This window comes from Chrysochloris asiatica, unplaced genomic scaffold (assembly GCF_000296735.1).
Source record: "Chrysochloris asiatica unplaced genomic scaffold, ChrAsi1.0 scaffold00012, whole genome shotgun sequence".
NCBI lineage: Eukaryota > Metazoa > Chordata > Mammalia > Afrosoricida > Chrysochloridae > Chrysochloris > Chrysochloris asiatica.
In genome coordinates, this window is record NW_006408530.1 from 16,334,437 (window position 1) to 16,352,907 (window position 18,471).

General features: G+C 36.5%; 1 pseudogene; it reads right to left on the bottom strand.

Annotated features, from left to right (window-relative positions):
• Positions 1 to 3,714: 3,714 nt before the first annotated feature.
• On the bottom strand, positions 3,715 to 5,872 carry LOC102817937 (annotated as a pseudogene).
• Between the last annotated feature and the right edge of the window lie 12,599 nt (positions 5,873 to 18,471).

An 18,471-nucleotide genomic window follows, 5' to 3' on the forward strand; every position in this document is an offset into this window, starting at 1 on the left:
CATATCGATTAGACTTGAAGTCACAGAAATAATGTAGCACAGTGACAGCCAGTGTATGTGTTTGTGTGTGTGTGGGAGAGAGAGAGAGTGTGTGAGTGTATAACCAAGTGAGACACACAGCAACAGAGACAGAAAAGTGGTTTATTTTACTTTTTGAGTCTTTAAGAGTATGTTTTCCATATTGTCATTTTCTCCATTCTCCTAATTGTTCAATGAAGTCCAAATCCAATATTGTACTACTTAGGCAAAAGGGAAAAGACACTTTCCTAAATTAATGGAGCTTTATCCATGTGATATTTTTGCTGAGGCCAGCATGGCAGGGGCCACCAGGAACCAGTGAAGAAGGTGAGTCCAAGAAAGTGGATTCAAAAGCGATCTGGTAGGGAGGAATGGCCAAGGTTCTCTTAGGCTCAGACACAGTGTTATATAAGTGAGTATGAGAATGGGTGTGAAACAGTTCTTACTTCTTTTCATTTTCACTCAAAATATACAGAGCATATGTATCATGAAGACATTTAGGACACACTTTGTGAATACTTCAGTATTGAACATTAATTTTGATAAAGTATCTTTAATGTAAAAAAACTAGTAAAATTGTCCTATTTATTCATTTTTATATTGATTTGTGTGGATCCTTGAAAAAGAGTTTCTGACTTTATTTTGACATTTTAATTACTTAGTGCCACTCACCCCAAGAACATTTTGTAGCTTTCAACCTTTCTACAGAAATGCGTAGTTCAATGAAAGGGAATAGTGCACAAATTGACTCCCAGGCTGATTTCCCACTATCATTCAGAATGGATTTGGGCCAAATCTTTCAGCCATTAGCTATTTGATACAAATTGATTTTAATAATGCACTCCAAAGACAAATAGAAATGACTATTATGTGGATGTGTTTTGGATTATCTACTCTACATTGAAAAGCCAAATAATGAAAGTATATCCCACTTCCAGTTTCTATTATTTCATAATTAGACTTTTTTTCTCTCTCTCTTTAGTTCAAGCTAGATAGTAATTAATAAAAACTAAAGCATTTTCTTGGAAGTAAAGTCTAATGGAAACCTCTTAAGAAAAATATATCATGTGCAAAAAGTCAGGTGGTCCATCAGGAGGAGGTAATTTACTTTAAATATAATGAAAAAATGATATTCAGGAAAATGATTTGACTTCCTAGGAATATTAAGTACTTGTACATGTGCTGCTAAGAGAATATTTTCTTTTCACTTTTCCATGTGCTAGCATTAAATCCATTGTCTTTCCAATAGTCTGCATAACCACATTGACATTTAAATTTGTTGCTAATAATAGTTAATATTAGCTATAGTAAGGATCTCTGGTAGCATAGTGTTTATGAATTGGGCGGCTGACCTGAAGGTCAACAGTTCGAAACTATCAGCTGCTCCAAGGGAGAAAAAGGAGGTTTTTCTGCTCCCGTAAAGATTTACAGCCTTGGAAACCCTGTAGTGGGTCACTATGAGTCAGAACGGACTCCACGGCACACCACCACCACCACCACCATTAGCTATAGTATATGTACAGTAATTTCAAACTTTTATGCCTTTATCATAATCCTATTTATAGAATGAATTTGGGTGGAAGTCTAAGAATCTAAAAGAAAAGATATATAAATATTTTATACTCATATCTTCAAATTCCTACTATTGGAAACTATATTTCCTAGATTTATAGTCTAGAGTCTAAAAAGTATGGGACTGTGTCTAGTGTCTTATGGGCTCTTCACTAATAAAATATCTGGATGTTTATTAATAAAATTGTACTTATTATAAGACTCTAGCTGTTCAAACCCACCAGCTGCTTCTTGGAAATCCTATACAGAGTTTTTATGAATCAGAAATGACTCAATAACACTTAACAACAACAGTAGTAATTAAGAGTAAATGTTACTCTTTAGTGGAAGAGTAACATTAATAAAGACCCCCCAAAAATTCCTAACAATTATTCATATTTTAAAATCATTGTTCACTGAATATTTTCAATGCTCAAAATTTTACTTGAATACGTTTCTATTAAAACATAAACCTAATCTGTTGGTAATTATTACTTTTGTTTAAAAAGAAAAATGTTTGCAATAACCTAATATAATATCATATGTTCAATAACTATTGCATTTGATATTCACATTTAAATGTAATCCAACATTTTACTGGGGAAATTTTTTGGGCTTGAACATAATGTGGTGGTTGTGAGCGCTTGAGTTGGTTCCTACTCATAGGATCTTATATAGAGTTTCCCAGGCTGTAAATCTTTATGGAAGCAGAAAGTCTCATCTTTCTCCCAGAGAGCAGCTGGTGAATTTAAGTTGTTTACCTTGGGGTTAGCAGCTCAACTCTTTTATTACTATTTTTTATTTTGCATACTTTAATTTCAGAACAAAAGAAACAACAAAAAAACACAATACACAACATCTAACCCCACTCCCAAATAAGGGAGGGATAACAGGGCCTGATTTCTGTGTGTTCCATCTGGCGAGGACAAGCTATGGACAACATTGAGAAGTATGAGTATTCCAGAACACTTAATTGTACTTCTAAGAAATCTGTACCTAGATCAAGAAGCAGTTGTTCGAACAGAACATGGGAACACTGAATGTTTTAAAATTGGGAAAGGTGTGAGACAGGGTTGTATTCTTTCACCATACTTATTCAACCTGTATGCTGAGCAAATAATACGAGAAGCTGGGTTCTATGAAGAAAAACGTGGCATCAGGATTGGAGGAAGACTCATTAACAACCTGCGATATGCAGATGATACAACCTTGATCGCTGAGCGTGAAGAGGACTTGAAACATTTACTTATGAAGATTAAAGAGCACAGCCTTCAATATGGATTGCATCTAAATGTCAAGAAAACAAAAATCCTCACCACTGGACCAATAAACAACATTCTTATCAATGGAGAAAAGATTGAAGTTGTCAAGGACTTCATTCTTCTTGGATCAACTATCAACACTCGCGGAAGTAGCAGTCAAGAGATCAGACGACGTATTGCACTGGGCAAATCTGCTGCACAGGAACTTTTTAAAGTGTTGAAGTGTAGAGATGTCAGCTTGAGGACTAGGGTGCGCCTGACCCAGGCCATTGTGTTTTCAATAGCCTCATATGGATACGAAAGCTGGACAGTGAATAAGGAGGATCGTAGAAGAATTGATGCCTTTGAGTTGTGGTGTTGGAGGAGAGTACTGAAAGTGCCATGGACTGCCAAAAGAACCAATAAATCTGTTTTGGAGGAAGTGCAGCCAGAGTGCTCCTTGGAGGCCAGGATGGCTAAACTTCGTCTCTCCTACTTTGGACATATTGTCCGGAGGAAACAATCGCTGGAGAAGGATGTCATGCTGGGTAGGGTGGAGGGTCAGAGAAAAAGAGGAAGACCCCCAACGAGATGGATCAGCCAGGTGGCATCATTGATGGACTCAAGTGTGGCAGCGGTAGTGAGGTTGGCCCAGGATCGGACATTGTTTCGTTCTGCTGTGCATGGGGTCGCTATGAGTCAGTTCCGACTTGATGGCACCTGACAACAACAACAACAACAGGGCCTGAGGGCCTTATATCCTGCCTTATTACACACAAGGCCCAGGAGAAAAAATAAACACTAGTTTATCAGCAGATGGAACCAGGTGGGATAGGGCCACTCAAGGCTTTTGTGGGAACCACACGGTAACTACAGAAGACACAAATTTTGTAGATAGAAATGACTAATCTACTTCTTCCATGTGAGATGCATCCTCATCACCCTCAAGAGAGCGGATCTCACCAGGAACAGCAGTACTGGGTTCCTCAGCTCTCACTTCATCTTCATCAATGCCTAAGCCCAGCTTGATCATGCAGTAGATGTGGTTGGAGTGGGTCTGGGGATACTCAAAGGAGATGCCAGGAGAGAGCAGTGCAGTTTCAAAGAGCAAGACCACTAGGTCCTTGACAGCTTTGTCATTCTTGTCTGCTTCAGCCTTCTGCCTCAATGTCTCCACAATGGGGTGATCTGGGTTGATATCCAGGTGCTTTTTGGCCATCATGTAGCCCATTGTAGTGTTGTCTCACAGTGCCTGGGATTTCATGATCCGTTCCATATGGACCATCCAGCCATATGTGCTAGTCACAATGCAGCAGGGTGAAGACACAAGTCTATTGGAGATTGTTACCTTCTCAACCTTCTTATCCAAGATTTCTTTCATGAACTTGCAGAGGTTCTCAAACTTGGCCTTGCTCTCTTCCATTTTCTTTTTCTCCTCTTCATCCTCTGGGAGCTCTTGGCCTTCCTTGGTAATTGAGACCAAGCTCTTCCCATCAAACTCCTTGAGCTGCTGCACACAGTACTATCGATAGGCTCAGCCATATAAACTACCTCAAAGTCCTGCTTTCATACTCACTCCACAAATGCAGAATTGGCTACCTGCTCTTTGCTTTCACCAGTGATATAATAGATGGACTTCTGGGTGTCCTTCATGCGAGAAACATACTCAGAGAGAGAAGTCATTTCATCTCCAGACTGGAAAGTGTGATAGCCCAGCAGCTCAGAAAGGTGTTGCCGGTTAGTAGAGTCCTCATGGATTCCAAGCTTTAAGTTCTTAGAGAATGCCTCATAGAATTTCTTATAGTTCTCATCTTCTGCCAACTCAGAGAAGAGCTCAAGACACTTCTTCACAATGTTTTTTGCGGATAACCTTCAAGATTTTGCTCATCTGGAGCATTTCCCGGGAAATGTTGAGGGGCAGGTCCTCGGAGTCCACCACACCTCGGATGAAGTTGAGATATTCTGGTATTAACTCATCACAGCTGTCCATGATGAACACACAGCGGACATAAAGTTTAATGTTCTTTTTCTTTTTATTCTCAAAGAGGTCAAAGGGAGCCTAGCGGGGAATGAACAGCAATGCTCTGAATTCCAATAGACCTTCTACTGAGAAGTGCTTTACTGCCAAGTGGTTTTCCCAGTCATTTGTAAGGCTCTTATAGAACTCCTCATATTCCTCCTGGGTGATGTCATCAGGATTTCTGGTCCAAATGGGCTTGGTCTTGTTTAGTTCTTCACTGTCAATGTATTTCTCCTTAATTTTCTTGTTCTTCTTTTTCTTGTCCTTACCACTGTCATCTTCCTCATCTGAGGTCACATCTTCAGTCTTAGGCTTCTCTTCTTCATCCTTATCTTCTTCTTCTTTCTCACCTCTCTCTTCCTTTGCCTCATCATCACTGATTTCCTTTTCTCATTCCTTCTACAGATAAAGGATGATGGGATAGCCTATGAACTGTGAGTGCTTCTTCACCACTTCTTTCAGTCACCTCACCTCTAGGTACTCTGTCTGGTCTTCTTTAAGGTGCAGAATCACTTTGGTACCCCGACCAATAGGTTCACCATGGTCAGCACGAACCTCCAGCAGAAGACTCCCACACATACTGTTCATCATCATTATGCTTTATGATCACAACCACTTTCTCTGCCATCAAATAGGCAGAATAAAAGCCAACACCCAATTGCCCAATCATAGAAATGTCTGCACCAGCCTGCAGAGCCTCCATAAATGCTTTGGTGCCAGACTTGGCAATGGTTCCCAGATTATTTCTGAGATCAGCCTTGGTCATGCCAATGCCGGTATCCACTAGAGTAAGAGTGCGCTCCTGGGGGTTGGGGATGATGTCAATTTTCAGCTCCTTACCACTATCTAACTTGGAAGGATCTGTTAAGCTCTCATAGCGAATCTTATCCAAGGCATCAGAAGCATTTGAGATCAACTCCTGGAGAAAAATTTCCTTGTTGGAATAGAAGGTATTGATGATGAGTGACATAAGTTGGGCAATCTCTGCCTGGAAGGCAAAGGGCTCCACCTCCTCCTCTCCATGGTGCACTTCCTCGGACATCTTGAAGGGGAAGGGCTGCAAGTAGCAAACAGCAGTGGGAAAGTGCCAAGTCCAGCTCGCACAAGGCACGCGGAGGTGACTCCACAGTTCAACTCTTAACCCACTATGCCACCAGGGCTCCTGAATGTAATGTACCATATAAAAATAAAGAACAGTTGTGTTAATGCTCTAATATTATTATCTTAACATTCTTTCTGTTTAGTGTGACTCTGTTGGGTACACACTGGACTGCTAACAACAAGGTTGGTGGTTCAAACCCATCAACTGCTTTTTAGAAACCCTATACAGGGTCACTGTGAGTCAGAACCAACTCAATGGCACTTAACAACAACAACAAGTACAACAGTCTGAATTTTTTGCTTAATATTTTGTTTTAGAAAAAAAAATATATGTGTGTGTGTATACACACACATATAGGCACTATAGACATAGACACACAAATATATCCAATTGGTGATTGTTCATGATTATTAGCCATTATTTCCTGTCAGATTTTAGTTTGTTACAAGTCTCTGCTCTTTTTCCACATTAAATGTACTCACTATTTAATAGATACTACATAAATCCTCAAGGTTGATGGCTCAAACCTACCTGTTGCTCCTTGGAAACTGCATACAGTGTCGTTATGAGTCAGAACTGATTTGACTGCACTTAACAATGACAGCAACAAACAAATGTGTCAGTCTTTTACACAGGTTTTTAAAAGCACACACAATAAAACATTGTTGTCAAGTTAATGTCAACTAGAAGACTCATAGAAACCCTATAGGACTGAGTAGAACTGTATCCATGAGGTTTCCAAGGCACGCTGAATAGCAAGATCAGTTTGAACTTCAAGGTTGAAGATTCCAACTCAACAACCACTCCTCAGAAACCCTAAACAGGTTCACTATGAGTGAGAAGCTAATTGATGACACTTAACAACAACAAATGCTTATAGTAGCGGACTGCCACATCTTTCTCCACAGACAAACAGATGGATTCAAACAGAAAACCTTTCAATTAACAGTCAAGCCCTTAAACCACAATACCACGGGGTCTCCTTTCACAAGAGCCTTAGCTCAAACGGTTCAGAACTTAAATGTTAACCAAATGGGGCCATTCAAACCCACCCAGGTTCACTATGATAGGAAAACCTAGTGAGCTGTTTCCATAAAGATTGTTGTTGTTGTTGTTGTAAAGTGCAGTCTAGTCAGATCCGATTCATAGTGACTTTGTATAAGGGTTTCAGGAGTAATGATAAGCTTGAAACGCTGGCCTTGCAGTTCAAAACAACATTGCAGGCCAGTGCATTAACCTGCAGCACATCACCAGGAGTCCTCCATAAAGATTACAGCCTAGGAAACTCTACATGTCAATTATTCTCTGTTACATGAGAGTGTTTGGAGTCAAAAGCAACTCAGTGACACTTTACAACAACAACATAAAACATAAAAATTATTTTGTGAGAGCACTGCCCCATTTTAAATTTGATATGTTGTTGTTAAGTGACTTCTAGTCAGTTCCTACTCAAAGCAACCCTGCTGGTGGGTTTGAACTGCTGACTTTCTGGTTACTAGACCCATGTCTATCCTACAGCTCCATACCAGGACTCCTAAATTTGATATAGTCAAGATAAATCTACTGTTGCCAGTAAATCAATTAAATTTTATCAATTCATTTTCATAACAGTTCAGAAATGGTTTATGTGAAGGAATGTCATCATAACTAGGAATGCTATGGAGATTGTGAAGGTTTATGGAGCAAAACCAATGAGCAAAATGGCCAACTTTTAAAAATATAAGAAAATCAAGCCTAATGGCTTTCTATTCCCTTAAAATAAATGTTCTATCCTTCTGCTAAAAGACCCTGGGTAAAGACATATAACAACTTCCTTCACGGTTCTTTTCTTTGCTTAAATTGTCTCCAAATCAAGAAGAGAAGAGTTACTTTTTTTTTTCCTTTACAATATATTCAATTAAAATTTTTTTGGAACAGGATTCACCATGGAAAATGTTCAAACTTTATCCACTTGATAGATACTTCAGAATGAGATCAATATGTCCTCACATTTAAATAGAACATCCCATTACATACAGCCAGGCTGTCAAGATTGGATTGCATGTATAATCTTCTTTAAAAGAATTAATGCTTCCAAGTGAATAAGATGAAATAGAGTAGAAAATAATATTCTCATTGCCAATCTATCATTTTAAAGTAATACCTAGGCAGTCCATCAGCATCAAGAAGATCGGGACATCTGCTACACTTTTCTGAGACAGCCTAATTTACATATTTGTAAATATTAAATATAAATGTAGAAATTGATATTTCCTTATTCTTCATAAATGGTCATAAATCATTGATGGAATCTGAATCTGCTTTGAATGAATTGATTTTTTTTTCTCTGCTTCTCTTAGAAGCATAGCTACTTTTGCCCATTACTTGCAACAGTCTGTACTGCAACACGTATTCATAAAAAAGAGATTTAAATACCTTTTTCTTTGATTTCAATTCCACCTTTTAATTAGTAAATATTTCCACAGGGATATTTTGTCTAGCTTTTTCCCAAAAATGCATCAGTAAGTATCTATAGCTAGGTATTTGCGATTCCATCTTTGTTTTCTTAATTTAAAAGTTTTGAAAAACACAGTAGAAGATACTCACAAATTTAGGCATTTTTCTAAAATTTAAGGTGGGGCTGATACAACAAAACAATGAAAGTCAAATAAACAATTCTTGTCCTTGCTGATTGAAAAGATTTTTTAGGATTTTTTTTTTTTTTTAATCTGAGAAATGATCTTTACACTAAAATTTCTATTTATGTTTTCTTATTATTAATTCTCTAGGTGTGGTGGTGCTGTAGGGTAATGTGCTGGAATGTCAGGTCAGTTTGAACTGCAAAGTCAGTGGTTCAAGTTCACCAGCCTCTCCTCGGAAGGAAACCCTATACAGGGTCACTATGAGTCAGAACCAACTCTATGGCACTTATCAATAACAACAACCTGTAGTTGATGAACACACATCAGTACTGTTTTAAAATGCATTTTGTTGTAAATGATAACAGAAATATAGTAAAACTTGAAAGCCAATTTATAAATGTTCCAAATGTTTATTTACTGTAGATCAGCTGTTTGTCATTTGGTATTGTTAGCAGTCATGCAGTTGACTCCAACCCATGGTGCCCTTAGGTACAATATAACAAGTCCTTGCCCAATCAATCCTATGTTACTCTCACGATCTCAAGCACGCTCAAGTCCATCACTGTGGTTACTGTACCAATCCATATCATCAAGGGTCTATTATGCCCTCATTAGCCTTCTTCTTTATAAAACAGAATGTCCTCCTGAATGATCCCTCCTGATGCAAGTAAGTCCATAATGTTTTCCTTGCTAATTTTCAGAAGTAGATTCCTAGGTTATTTTCTTATTTTGTCTTAGTCTGGAAGCTCCCGTTAAACCTGTCCACCATGAGTGATCCTGCTGGTATTTGAAGTTGGTAACATAGCTTCCAACAGAAGGCATCATAGTATGGCAAACAGAGTACGACATGGTTGAACAGTTCTGTGATGATATTTGCCACTAGAAACCTATTTTTCTATAGGAATAAAGGAATAAAGTTCCCAGGCTAGCTCACATAAAAATCATACTCTGACCAATGTTTATCAGTTCTTAACAAAGATGACCATGATACTCCTGGAAAGAGGACAATGAGAAAGAGAATGAGAATAAAGACAATTACTCCCTTTATCATCATTTCTTTCTTGTTGTTACATACCCAGACACATAGTGACACTATGCACAAATAACAAAACACTGTCCTATCCTGTGTCATCTTCCTAAGTGTTATTATGTTTGAACCCATTGCTGCTGCCATTGTGACAATGCATCTCATTGGGTGTCTTCTTTTTCACTGACCCTTCACTATACCAAATATGAATATCCTTTTCCAGGGACTGGCCCATCCTGACAACAGGTTCAAAGTGAGAGAGACAAGTCTCACAAACCTTGCTTAAAAGGAATATTCTGGATGTATTTCTTTCTAAAAAGGTATATTTGTTCTTCCAGCAGTCCATAGTGCTTTCAATATTCATTGTGAACACCATAATTGAAATACATCAGTCTTCTCCGGTCTTCTTTATTCAGTGTCCAGATTTCACATACAAGTAAGGCAATTGAAAATACAATGGTTCTGGTCAGGTGGTCCGGCTCACGTTTGTCCTAAAAGTGTTATTGTCCCTAAACATATTTGCTCTTTAAAAATGTTAAAAAAAAAAAAAAGAAAAAGAAAAAAAGAGGGGCTTGTGCATCAGTCTTGTCCAGTTGTTTCATTTCTTTCTTGCTCCAAGAGCAATGACTATGGGTCCAAGTAAAATGATATCCTTCACAATTTCAATCTTTCTCTGTTTATCATAATGTTGTCTATTGGTACAATTGTCATGATTTTTGTGTTCTTTAAATTGAGTAGTACTACAAACTGAAAGCTGTATCCTTTACTCTTCAACAGTTAGTGCTTCAAGTTATCTTTGCTTTCAGCAAGCAAGGTTGATCACCATCCCCTCCCCAATCCTGATGCCAACTGCTTCTTCATGTAGTCTAGTTTCTCAGATTACTTGCTCAGTATACAAACTGAAAAAGTATGGTGGAAGGATACAAACTTGATTCACACCCTTTCTAAATTGTATTTCTTAATTTCAGGAAATGTCTTAATGCTTGTTTGGTATATTTAATTAAATTAATAACAACAACAAAAATTACATTGTCCACCTCCCTTTATTCATCAATCTCCAAACTTAGAATGATTTCCTACTGATTCCTAAGCAGTTAAAAACAATATTCAAAGCCAACATTTATTTTTAGCTCTCTCTAAAACCACTAGAAATAATCATAAATGCTTTATATGTATTTTTTTTAAATATCATTCTCACCACAAGCCAGTGGCATGTACTTAATTTTTTTTGTGTGTGTGCCATTTTCCTGATGAGGAAACTAAGAAAGAGGTAGTGTCAGTGGTTTTTCATCCAAAGACGAAATGGCACTGCCAGGTAACAAGCACATTCGTTCTATCTCAAACTACCATGCTGTGATAGCACCTTAAATCTAATTTTACAGTGTGTCATTGTCTCTCCTCTCAGTGATGTCTTGTCGTTGTTTCCCCTGCTGTTGATGTAGAGAGCTAAGCTAGATCTTAGGAAGCAGGCAATGTTTTCTATCTACTTAGTACTTTTCTATTTTAAAGATTCTCTGAGAAGTTTATAAAGAAGACGCTTCTGAATTTAGATAAATATTTTATGGGGATAGTTTTTGTTCATTAAAAAAAAAAAGTTATAACTCTCATGTCCTTTTGGGTGAAAGAAGAACTACTGGCTCAGAAGACACTTACCATTCCCTCCTCTTTTTTCACAGTTTTTCTTTCCCTACTTCATTTTTCTCAAAATGTTTTTTTTCCTTTATGAATATGCCATCCTGTGTCTAGTCATTGCATGCAATTCAGAAAATGAAAAAAAATGGAAAGATGAAGTACGTCTGGCTTAGTCCCATCAAGTAGGATTATCACTGTGGGTGAATGCACTGGACTGCAAAGTCAATTTGAACCAAAATGTTGGCAGTACTAGCTCGCCATCCACTCCTCAGAAATCCTATACAGCATCGCTATGGGGGTGGAACTGACTTGACAGCACTTAACAATTATTTTGTTTATTTTTTCCATCAATGCATCACACATATTTCTTAAATAAATACACAGTTAAGAAGCTTTAAAAACTGACTTATTTTTCTTGTTTTGACAATATATATCTTACATCTTATCACAGTATCTCAATGCAGAATAAGGATATTCATCTTAGACATACAGGTCATTTGTGAATCCACGTTTATATACATTTATGTTTGTCAAACAGATTCTTTACATGTGTCCTATAAAATGCAGATATTTTATGCATTTGAAAAATGTATGAGGGAGTCAGTTCATGTCTCAAAATAAATAATGTTGCATTCAATTGTACAGGCCACAATAAGAAGGTTTACTGACAGACAATGTGAATTACCGGAATAAATAAAATCCAATTGGATTGTTTTCAGATTTAAAAGGGAATTATCAAAACCAATTGTGACGTTGGCCCAGGATTGGGTAGTGTTTGGTTCTGTTGTGCATGTGGTCGCTATGAGTCGGTACCGACTCAATGGCACCCAACAACAACTACAAATCAAAACCATATCCATTGATGTGGAGTCTGTTCTAACTTTTAGCAACCCTATAGTACAGAATAAAATTGTCCTATAATTAGCTCTGGTAGTGTAGTGGTTACGAATCGGGTTGCTAACCTCTGGGAGAGAGATGAGGCTTTCTGCTCCTGTAAAGATTTAGACTCGGAAACCTTGTACAGGGTCGCTATGAGTCGGAACCTACTCCACGGCACATAACAACAACAACATAATGTTTACAAGACCATAATCATTAGAGAAGGAGGACAAGATCATAGCTTTAAACCCATCACCATTCCATGGGAGAAAAATAAAACTGTCTGCTTCGGTGAAGATTTACAGCCTCAGAAATCTGAAGAAGCAGTTCTGCTCTGTCCTGTTGTTGATGCTAAGTGCCCTTGAGTGACTTCTGACTCATAGTGATGCTATTACAAGGTTTCCAAGGAACGACTGGTAAATTTGAACTGCTGAACTTTTCATTCAAATGGCCTTATGGTCCAGTGCTTATCCAACAGAGAACTGACTAGATGGCAGTGGTATTCATTTCTGATGTTTTTTAAAATCTATACCCAAGCAGAATACCACCAGTGGGTTCAAACTGACCTTTCAGTTATCAGTGAAATTCTTAACCATTGTGTCAACAGGACAAAGCTGATTCTTCTTTTTTTTTTTCCTTGTCTTAAATATTTTGGGTAATTGAAAGTAGTTTTTAAGAACACAGAGTCTTCATGTTTTTCTCTATGGCAATTTTTCCTAGGCAACTTTTATAAATGCTAGTTTGTGAAAGCAAGCCTACAGTGAGCAACTCGGTAAGAAAAGATCTGGAAGAAAAGAGCAACTTACATTCTATAACACAACTAAGCAGTCAATTAAGTTTCTTTCTTATCAGACTTGAGCTAATGACATTCATTCAACATGAAAGATTTTAATGATAAATGCCGTAGAATAATTCAGACTCTGATAATTCAGATGATGTATTATTCCTACACTTTAAAATTTCAACATACAGAGCTTTAATATTTTAATAAAATCTTCTTTGTATGCCATTATGATCGATTACAGCACCTGAGGAGGTAAGAGCAATTTTGGTAACTGAGGTTAACTATATATGTTTTGATTTCATGTCTGATCAGTTTGCAATGAATTGTTCAATTAATAGACCATGCCTTGAACTATGTGTTGCTGACCCACGAACAGTGTCAGTGTTGAACCCACTGTGTGGATACAACTCAAGGCTATCAAAGTCTTAATGCTCTGCTTAGGAGCCCTGGTAGTGTAGTGGGTTAGGAGTTGGACTGCTAACCTCAAAGTCAGCACTTAAACTCTACCAGCCACTTCATCCAAAAAGGTGGGGCTTTCTGTTCAATAGAGATTTACTGCCTCAGAAACTATGAAGGGTTGCTATGAGCCATAAAACACATGATAGCATACTTCTACCACCACTGCTCTGCTTTGTCTTTGTAGAAAGTTACTTTCAACTTTTCAAAGCTAGCTAAAACCATCAGATCAGCTGCTTTTCAAATCTGTGCATTATACCAATATTAAAGATTCCATCACTAAATACAGGAAATGAATGATAAACACATTGACTGCAATTAGAAATACAAATAGAAACTATTGTGTGTTTTGAACCTCTACCATTTATTCCTAAAAAAAGTCCAAATCAAAGATGAGCAATACTCCAAAGGCTTTCATTCTCAATTTATTTATTCATTTTTTTGCAATATTGACGAGTGGACAATCACTTTTGGAAGACCTTGGCTATAATTTGAGCTGACGTTGTTACAGCCAAGTGCATTAAAATTTAGAAAAAATTCTCTAGAGTAATACTCACAAGGAATAATATATATGTATATTTCTGCATATACATATATGTATAAAGGAAAGGTCAGCAAATATAGGAAAATATATTCATAATAATTAAATGTTTTCTTCTCTCACTAATCCCATTTCTTTTATAACCAAAATATTACCTTAAAGAAGCTCACTTAAAAAAGGGGTAAGTGAACCTTCTTCATTTGGTGGCTGGACTAGTCTACCATATCTTGATTAAAACTAGTAAATAATTCTTCTCAGCATGTATAGAAAATCCAGCTCAGTTTCCTGCATTCTAAATCAATCTCAGGTTTAAGAGAAGGTACAGGCTTAAAAGTTATTACAACTCTACTGTTTTCTCTGATAAATTACATGAATAACATTTGAGACAATGCATTGTTAAATATTTATGTATAATACTATAGAACGAAGAAAAGCACAAGAACCCCTAGAAGAATAAATATATTTACCTAAATAAATTACTAAGACAAATATACTCCTATGTGCTCTGTACCAATAAACAGTAGGTATTCACTAAATTGTAGAATATAAATGGTTCATTTCCTCTAAATGTACACTGAAAGATCTATAACATGTTACACATTTCCTGTGCTTTGCATATATATTTCAATATTCATCATGAAAAGCCTTGCTTATGTGTCAATATACATTACTTTGCATATATTACGAAAGGTTTCTCTCTCTCTCTCTTTTTTTTTTTTAATTTTAACATTACGGATGCCTTTTACTATGGGGGAAGGCTTAGGTCTTATTTCATGATTAACCCTTTCACGGCTCATCCTTTTTTCTCTACATGACATTTGCACAAAATGAATTGCTTGCTTAGACACAGCTAACTAAATAAAAGCAGGCCAGAGCTGATAGTATGAAAAATGGATTTTCATTACTGTTTCATTGATTCTTGTAAATAAGGGCCTGAGGCCTGCTCCAAAAAGGCTGCAAACAGTAATAATTTAATCTGAGGTGACATAGACCAAAATGTATGTGGACAAAAATCATCCTTGAATATTAAACAACAGCCTCAAGACAGAGAAAAGTGTTGCAGGCGAATTTAAATGTATGCAGATCGGTGGGTAACATATTTAAAAACAGAAATTAAAGATTCCTGTCATAAATCACATTTGCTGCCATGGATATGCCTTGTTATGCTGGCGTTTAAGAAAACCTGAAAGGTTAAGGCAGTTGGTGCATTAAATCGTACAAGGATAATTAATACTTTTCTTGTGGCTATTTATAAGAAATAGAAAAATATAGTCAGATCAGCTGTGGCACTGTAGTAATTTGAGGGGGAAGCAATGAAAGCACTAGTCAATAGTTTTAACTGGACAAATGTCAAATGCTTAATGATGCAGTATCCCAATTTGGAAGCCGTTTGAAAGTTGTATATTTTTCAAAATGAGATAAAATAGTTCATTCGCATCCTACAAATATAATTTGTTTGCCTCCCTTTTGCCATATTGCTCAGGAAAATACAAGCAATTTTTGGCATGGTTTTTTTGTTTTTTTTTTGTATGTGTAATGATTACGTCTCAGTCACCTATGCTATAGAGACAAGTAAAAATCAATCTAGTTTTAGCATAAAGCATCATAAATACTGCCTTTCACTGTATCTCAAAAACAGAAATGACACTTTGTTTTGAATGACTAATTTGCTTGTCACAACAGAAATTTTATTAGTAACATCAGAGGACCCAAGAAAATGTTCCTTCAAAGAAAATCTACTTTGGTACTTACTGAACTTACATTTCTGATCACACTATTATTAAAAAAAATCCTTCTGTAACATCTTAAAGGTTTTCTACTCTCTGAACTAATATCAGTGCTTTTTATTAGAATCATGCATTATGAAAAGGCCTCCCCACAAGACAGAAGGCTTATAGTGCCAAATCCTCAGATGCAAAAGATCCATTTATCTTTCAGGACACTGCTACCTGTACAATGGGGTTTTATAAAGTTCATAGAAAAATGGAATTAAAAGATAACAGAATTTTTCCATGAATTTTTTGAAGCCTCTTAGTATAATATTCCTTTGAGCTAAGAAAAAGGAATAGCTGCCATTCCCTTTAGAAAGAAAACTATTCTTGTATGAATAAAATAGTTTCAAAATATTAGGTGCATGATCTAGTTTACAGGTTTTTTTTTATAGTTGGTTTCAAAATTACAATGAGATATAAATATAAGTATAACCTTGACATATTTTAGTACAAAGTTTATATAATATAAATGATATTTCCAGTTTGGAAAAAAAATGCTGATATCAATTGCACTCACATTCTTTGGGACTATAAAATCGATTAAGATTTTTGTGGTGGAATTCAGCCTAGGTACCTTTAACGACCAGCCGCTCCGCGGGAGAAAGATGAGGTGTTCTGCTCCCGTAAAGATTTACAGCCTCAGAAACACTGTACAGGGTCGCTATGAGTCAGAACAGACTCCATGGCACACAGCCACCACCACCTTTAATTGATTCCTGGTGTGGCACTGCAACATAATGCACTGAATCTACTGGTTATTTTGAACTGCAAGGTTTGAGATTTAAACTCACTAAGCTATTCCTTGGAAACCCTGTATAAGGTCCCTGTGAGTCCAACTGACATGACAGCACTTAACAACCACAGTAACAACAGCTTTCATTGAAAAAACTCAAGTGAACATTTAATACAATGGCTTTTCAAATGTTTTATACAGACACCAGTATAAAGTGAGTTATCGGTGTTTGCTAGACAGTACCACCATTGAATGTTCCCTGTATACCCGAGAAACATGAGTCTTTTGGAATTCTGGTTCTTTAAATTGCATGGGCTAGGAAACCTTGTTCACCCATCGTTGATAGTTAACACTGACGTGAGGTGATAAAACCATTTTCACATTGAGGTCACTGGGTATGGTCATGTACACTTGCTTTCAATACATTTTTACAACACAGGCTCATTCATATTTTTATTCTTAATGCTATTAGCCCTCATAATAAACTAATATATGATAATTCTGGAAGTGGGACTTTACTTTAGACAAAGCTACAAGATTTATTTTAAGTTTATATAATGTTTGTAAAGAAAAAAATGGCCTTTAAGAAGGGGTTAGGAGTTATACGTTTGGATGAATGAGACCTCCCTTAGTAACATCTGCAGGTTTGTAATTGCTTAAATGGTTCAACCCTCCCCTGTGACTCAGTAGCCTGAGACATTGCCTCATAGGTAGAAGATGAACATCAATACGTCTCTCTTGACAAAGTTTCTATGAGTAATGCTCCGGTTGACCAAAGGTCTTTCTGATTTAAACAAAAATGGTGTGGCTTTAGGGAGATGAGACTGGCTTAATATCTCTGCAGACTTCTTGACTAAGCATGAAAAGTTCAGAACATGTGATTTGGCAAGCCTAAAATTATTCCGGCAGTGTGAAACCGGATATGATCCTAGAAATAATGGAACTCCTCTCTTCACATACTGGCCTCAGAAACCAAGGATTAAATACTGTCTCTACTTAAAGCCAATTGGCCATGGATCAGAAGCTTCCAGATAGAATGAAAACAATGCTAGGGAATAAGTTATGACTGAAACAAAAAATTATCACTATTTCTCTTTCTTTTATGATTCTCTGTACTGGTCTATATAGGTTGCTATGGGTCAGAACTGACTTGACAGCACTTCACAGCAACAATAACAAAAATACTGGCCTATAAGTCATTAGTACCTTTGTCATTGATTAAAGTTATGGTTGTAAATATGCTAATCAATTTTTAAATTATTTGGCAGATTGCTTTAAACTTATCTGCAAGGCTATTTTCAGTTTTCAAGATTTTCTTTAGCTATTGGTATTAAACACACATAACACATTTTCCTGGAAGCAGATTTAACCCAGCTGTTAAGGATAAGATAGGAAAAACAGACTAAACATGAGTTGCAAGTGAGAATTTTTCTTGAAGAGAAAGCCTCTGTAAATTATGTTGCAAGGTGTTGGACCCAGGGCATAGCATTTTATTCCTCACTATCACAATTTTCAGGATAATCAAATAATTTATAAGATGTAAAATATTTTCTATGTAATAGTGGATTATTCTCTAGATCGGACACAGCCTCGAAGTCAAAGATCAAGCACTAGCAGTTCCAGAAATCTCATAGGTTTTGACTTATAAATCAATAAAATACATTCTAAATTTTTAAATCTATAGATACAGACGTAATTTTACTATTAGAATATACAAAATAATTTCACTATAAGTGAAAAAAATAATAATAAGAAGAAAGATAACCATCTAAATAGGGTAAGAATGAGATAAACGAAAATGGGAGAGTCCATTGATGCTAATCTCTTAAGAGCCTTAATGTCTCCTATGGGTCTGTTATTGCTGAGTAATAAATATAACTACTATGCATGAACATTAACCTCTGCAAAAATATCATGATGATGTGTAGCATATAGATTTGTAAACATTAGTGGCAGTTGTACTGATATAAAAGTGTACAATGAAATGAATCCAAAGTAGTTGGTGAATGCCAATGCATTTACACGATTAGAGAGACAAATGAATTGACTTTAAATGTATCATTAGTTGGTAGCTCCACAGTTCATCATAATTGA